Here is a 6,747-nt window from a genome sequence, read left to right as displayed (position 1 = left end):
TAAAGTTCTTATTCTCATTATGAGAAGAAATACCCCAGATTATTCCTAGCTTCACCAATAATGTACCTATGGATTGTTTCCAGTTCGGGCTATTAAGAACAGTGCTATTATGGGAATTCTTTTCAGTGCCTTTGGTGTGTATATACACGTGCTTTTGTATGGTATTTACTCAAGAATGGAATTGCTGGACTACAGAGTATATATGTTTTCAGTTTTATTAAATGAGCCTTGTTTTCCAAAGTGCTTATGTTAATTGTGCACTTCTACCCATAGAGTATTAGAATTATATCTTTTTCACCATGAGACATTATCAGGTTGTAAAAATTTACCATTTTACAAAAGGAATGGCACTAAAGTCCATGGGGTCACAAAGAGTCAGACACAACGGAGCTACTGAACTGTACTGAAAAATTTAGCAGTCTGGAATGTGGATAATGATCTCATACTGTGGGTTTTTGTTGTTGTTTCTGTTGTTTAGTTTTTATTCCATAATCATAAATTTAATATCACAATCCAGCTAAATGTGGAGGGAGATAAGGAAAATATGGAACCCAAAGAACTGCAGTGAGACCACAACTATTATAGCACATTTCAAGCAGATGTGGGTGAAGGGGTGCTCTCCTGAGCTACAAAAGGAATGGTCTGGTGGTTAAGTAGAATGCAAGTCAAATTTATTAGATTTGTCCACAGTCAGTGGTGGTGATCTTGCTGATCTTGCCATTCCTGGAACCAAAGCACTCCATGGCTTCTACAATATTCATGCTGTCTTTCACCTTGCCAACGACTACATGTTTGCCATCCAACCACTCAGTCTTGGCAGTGTAGATGAAAAACTGGGAACTATTTTGTGTTGGGACCAGCATTTGCCATGGACAAGATGCCAGGACCCATATGCTTCAGGATGAAATACTCATCATCAAATTTCTTGCCACCAGTGCCATTGTGGCATGTGAAGCCACTACCCTGGCACATAAATCCTGGAATTATTCTGTGAAAGCAGGAAACTTTATAACCATAACCTTTCTCCCCAGCGCTCAGAGTATGAAAGTTTTCTGCTCTTTTTGTAACTTGGTCTGCAAACAGTTTAAAGGGGATGCAGCCTAAGGGCTCTCTGTGGATGGTGATGTCCAAAAACACGGTGGGTGTGAACTAGGCTGGGCAGTGTAGGAAGCTCAGAGTGGTGGTGTCTGCAAGGCTTCTGTACTGTGGTTTTAATTTATGTTTTCCTAATTACTAATAATGTTGAGCACCATTTCAAATGATCTTTGAACTGTGGAATTCCTCTCTTTTGAGGGAATTGTTCAAATATTTTGCTCATTTTTCTGTAATGGTCTTTGTTGTCCATCTTTTTCTTATTGATTTGTAAGATTGTATAATAAATATATATATATATATTTAATTCTAATTATTCCCAATAGTTATGTTTTATAAAGTCACCATAAACACTGAGTTACCAAATGATGACCTACGCTCTTAGGAAAAATATAGGATTAGGTTCCTGTAAGTCTCTGATGACATTTTCACCATCTGAAATGCCATTTCTGTTGTATATCATCTTTGCCAATGTCCTTTTAAAACAAGCCAGTCTCATCAACATTGTAAATCTTCTCTTTCCATTATTCTTCTCCTGTACAAGACTTAGTGAATACTTTAACAATTCTTCCATAACCTTCTGACCTACAGACCTGCCTCATCTACAAGTTCAATGTTTTCCACACATATGGCCTTTTGAAATGTGTAAGCCAATCAGTCAGCCTTTGTCAAGAAGAGTTTAACATTTTTCTAACCCTGGGTAATGTGACTGTAAATATTTTTGGCTTTCAGCCTCACAAGAATGCTGCCCACTATGCTTTCACTAATTTGTTATCATCTTATAAATACACAGACTTAGTCACTTTTCCATAGCATCATCACACACTAGAACTGTTCCTTTAGCACTTTCTTGAGCTGCCTCATGTAAAGATGGGTAAATTTCCTTTTCTTTTTTCTGGATATACCAAATTACTGACTCAATAACTTTGAACCTATGAAATAAAATGGAGTTGCTTATGTCAAGGGGTCTTAGAGCTGGGAGGCCATTACCAAGGTTAATTTTATACATGTCCCAACCAGGTGGAACCATGAACTTTTAAACTGGGCCAAATCACAAACCTAGAGACACCTGCATTTGTCACAGTGAGGAATTTTATAGCCCTCTGTGGTAAGGAACTCACCTGCAATGCAGAAGACATAAGAGACCTGGGTTTGATCCAGGGGTTGGGAAGATTCCCTGGAGAAGGGCATGACAATCCACTCCAGTATTCTTGCCTGGAGAATCCCATTGACAGAGGAGCCTGGCAGTCTACAGTCCACAGAGTTTCAAAGAGTTGGACATGACTGAAGCAACTTAGCATGCATGCAATAATCTTAGCACTTAATCATGTTGAGCCAATGCTACTGTCTGCCTCTAATTCCAATTAAAATTCTTTATAATACAAACCTCTCTTCTTTGCCTTTAAAAGATCATTTACTTCCAAGGGAGACACTGGGTTACAACCAAAATCTGTGTGCACTGATTGCAATTCTTAGATCTCAGATAAATGCTTTCTACTTGATTACTGCCTCATAATGTAGGTTTATTTAGGTTGAGAAACTCATGGCCAGCAGCTCAAGCACTGTAATTCATGCCTGAAGAAGCTTATTAATACTCATAATTTCTCTATAAGGCAAATCATAGCTTTCTTAGGAACTCTGGACAGTACTCCAGTGCTGTGCTTAGAGGTCATTTTAAACAGTAAAAACACCAAAAACAAGCAAAAAAAAAAGGAAAAAAAGATGTGGCACTAATAGACCTTAGAAAGAACAATTGTTTACAGTATGAGAACTAACACAAGGCAGAACATTGCCTTATTTGACCTCATCGACAGTGTCTGCATTGAGAGACTCACATTCACCACTCAGTACAGTATCACAATGACCACAAAAGTCTGTAAGTATTGATTTGGGGATTACAAATAAATTTTAGTGAACAAAGAAATTCACAAGTACCAAATCAAATAATGAGGAGGGACTGTGTATACTGATGTATGTGTGTGTGGTGAAGTCAGGGTTAAGTTTAATTTTTTAATACTTTTTCCCCTGTGTATACTTAGTTGTCTCCACACCATTTAAGAAAAAAAAATGGACTTTTCCCTTACTCCTCTGCAGTGATACTTTTGTCAAAAATCAAACATCTATTTATGCAAGGTTCTATGTATCAACTACAAATTAGCCACTTTCCATGGGCACTTGCCATCTACATCTACAAGGATTATGTCTTTTGCCACTGCAGCTGCTGCCCTTCATTCAAGGTGGAGAGCAGAAAGGAGATGAGGTCCTCTCTGCTGAGTGGGAGTGGGGGGATTTGGGGTGTGTGTGTGTGTGTGTGTGTGTGTGTGGACTGGCAGGACAGGTCTTCAGATAGATATTTTCAGGAGCCAATTTTATGCATGCTAAGTTGCTTCAGTCATGTCTGACTCTTTGCGACCCCATGGACTATAGCCCTCCACGCTCCTCTCTCCATGGGATTCTCCAGGCAAGAATATTTTCTCCAGGGGGCCTTCCCAACCCAGGGATTGGACCTGTGTCTCTTATGTCTCCTGTATTGGCAGGCAGATTCTTCACAATTAATACCACCTGGAAAGCCCCCAGATTTTATGAGTCCAATTCTTGTATTTCCTCATATCTAGAAAAGTACCAGCTGCAGAAAAGTACTAAAATCCTTCATGGTGATGACTGTTCCATGTGACTAGTGAAGGCTTCAAGAGACTAGTAGAAACTTCGTGGAAAAACATGTGCTTGACTGCATGTATTCCCCCTTCACTAAAAATAGCATATATACGGTCCTTCTCCCATACCTCTTCAGAGAAGATTCTCAGAGCTACTTGAGGTGCTAAATCTGGGCTGCAGTCCTCATTTTGCCCCAATTAAAACATTAGTCAACAAAGGTCCATCTAGTCAAGGCTATGGTTTTTCCGGTGGTCATGTATGGATGTTAGAGTTGGACTATAAAGAAAGCTGAGCACTGAAGAATTGATGCTTTTGAACTTTGGTGTTGGAGAAGACTCTTGAGAGTCACTGTGACTGCAAGGAGATCCAACCAGTCCATTCTGAAGGAGATCAGCCCTGGGATTTCTTTGGAAGGAATGATGCTAAAGCTGAAACTCCAGTACTTTGGCCACCTCATGCGAAGAGTTGACTCATTGGAAAAGAGTCTGATGCTGGGAGGGATTGGGGTCAGGAGGAGAAGGGGACGACAGAGGATGAGATGGTTGGATGGTATCACCGACTCAGTGGACATGGGTTTGGGTGGACTCCGGGAGTTGATGATGGACAGGGAGGCCTGGCGTGCTGCAGTTCATGGGGTCGCAAAGAGTCAGACACGACTGAGCGACTGAATTGTTGATTGAAAACTTAACTTGCAACCATCATGTTGTGCATTTTTTTAAGTTGACATATGTGACACAGTATTTATAATGAAAAATATATGTTTGATTTTTGTTCTGTTTCTGGCACAGAGCTCCTAAAACACTTGGGATTTCCTAAGTGAGGAGACCCACAGTGGGGTGTTGTTATGTTAATGAGGTGACTTTTGGAAAGCACTTAGGAATGGCTCAGCTGGTAAAGAAACCCCATGCAATGCAGCCGACCTGGGTTTGATTCCTGGGTTGGGAAGATCCCCTGGAGAAGGGAAAGGCTACCCACTCCAGTATTCTGGCCTAGAGAATTCCATGGACTGTAGAGTCCATGGGGTCACAAAGAGTAGGACACGACTGAGTGACTTTCACTTCACTTTTGTGGAGAGCTCGCTAAATGTACTTCTCAGTTCCAGTCATTCATCTTTATATTATTTTGTATTTTTATGTGCAGAATTATATATCATGTACATTAATGTGGGCCCTTGGTAGCGAAAGTGTGAAGTCCTAACCACTGGATCACCAGGGAGTTCCCTTAAAGCAAGTTTACCTGTATAAATTTAGCTGAGTCTTTTTATTGTGAACATGTGATTAATTTTATGAAGTAATTTCACTCCATCTGTTTTAACTATCATGATTTTCCTCTTTTAATATGGTAATGTAGTACATTGCATTAATTAAAATTTTAAAGCAAAACAGAACCAGCATTTCTGAAATAACTCCACAATCTAATGCTATATTAATCCTTTTTTCTGTTGCTGGTATTTTATAAGGATTTTTGCATGCATATTTTTGAATGAGATTCACATGTGATTTTCCTTTCTTAGACAACTCTTGATAGAGTTTGTTAACAAGCTGATGTTAGACTCATGAGTTGCAAATCGTACCTTCTTATTCTATTATTGGAAATAATAGTTTGTGTAATGCTGGAATTATTGCTTTTTTAAATGTTTGGTAGAATTGCTAGTGAAGCTCTTTGCACCTGCAGCTTTCAATGTAGGAAGATGTTCATTAACAATGCAAATCCTTTTATCACTAGAACTATTCAGTTTTAAATTGCTTCTGAGTTATTTCTGGTAATTTTTTTTTGTAGAAATTTATACATTGTATCAAAATTTTAAGTGTATTGGCATAAAGTTGTCCATGATATTCTGTTTTTAATATCTGAAAGGTCCATGACAATCTTTTGTTGTTGATTCTTAATGTGTTTTGACAGACATTTATGAAATTTTTAGAATAAATGTTATTTTAAATTTTAGTTAATTGTGTGATTTCTTTTATTGGAATTGGTTTCTGGCGATTTGCCTTGTTCTTTAGATTTGACTGATTGAGGATATGTTTATCTGATTCTTCATTTCCCTTGACTGTGTCTTGGTCTCTATGTATTAGACATAGCAGGCACTTCTAGTTTTCATGGACAAGGCTCCCACCAATCAGTCCTGCCAGAAGCTCTACCAGAACCTGTAATAATTATTTTCCCCTCTCAGGGGAAAATAGGACCTTGGATTTTTCATGTGCTCACTCTGCGCTTAGCAGAGGAATGCATCTATTAGCCCAGTCTGTGTGGTTTCTGCCTCTCCCAGTGCTGTTAGATGGTGCAGGATCTATTTGAACTCCAGGAATGCTAAGATCAGTTCAGTTCAGTTCAGTTGCTCAGTCATGTCTGACACTTTGCGACCCCATGGACTGCAGCACACCAGGCCTTCCTGTCCATCAGGAAATCCTGGAGCTTGTTCAAATTCATGTCCATTGAGTCGGTGATGCCATCCAACCATCTTATCCTCTGTTGTCCCCTTCTCCTCCTGCCTTCAATCTTTCCCAGCATCCAGGTCTTTTCCAACGAGTCAGTTCTTAACTTTAGGTGGCCAGAATATTGGAGTTTCAGCTTCAGCATCAGTCCTTCCAGTGAATATTCAAGACTGATTTCCTTTAGGATGGACTGGTTAAATCTCCTTGCAGTGCAAGGAACTCTCAAGAGTCTTCTCCAACACCACAGTTCAAAATCATCAATTCTTCGGTGCTCAGCTTTCTTTATAGTCCAACTCTAACATCCATACATGACCACTGGGAAAACCATAGCTTTGACTAGAAGGACCTTTGTTAGCAAAGTAATGTCTCTGCTTTTTAATATGCTGTCTAGGTTTGTCATATTTTTTCTTCCAAGGAACAAGACTCTTTTAATTTCATGGCTGCAGTCACCAACTGCAGTGATTTTGAAGCCCCAAAATGTAAAGTCTCTAACAGTTTCCATTATTTCCCCATCTATTTGCCATGAAGTGATGGGACTGGAAGCCAGGATCTTAGTTTTCTGAAT

General features: G+C 39.3%; 1 pseudogene; it reads right to left on the bottom strand.

The window, feature by feature from the left end:
* Positions 1-674: 674 nt before the first annotated feature.
* Positions 675-3,745, bottom strand: LOC114111653 (peptidyl-prolyl cis-trans isomerase A-like; annotated as a pseudogene).
* Positions 3,746-6,747: the final 3,002 nt, after the last annotated feature.

Source organism: Ovis aries, chromosome X (assembly GCF_016772045.2).
Source record: "Ovis aries strain OAR_USU_Benz2616 breed Rambouillet chromosome X, ARS-UI_Ramb_v3.0, whole genome shotgun sequence".
Classification (NCBI taxonomy): Eukaryota; Metazoa; Chordata; class Mammalia; order Artiodactyla; family Bovidae; genus Ovis; species Ovis aries.
The sequence above is the reverse complement of the archived record's forward strand: the minus strand, read 5'-3'. Positions and strand labels throughout refer to the sequence as shown.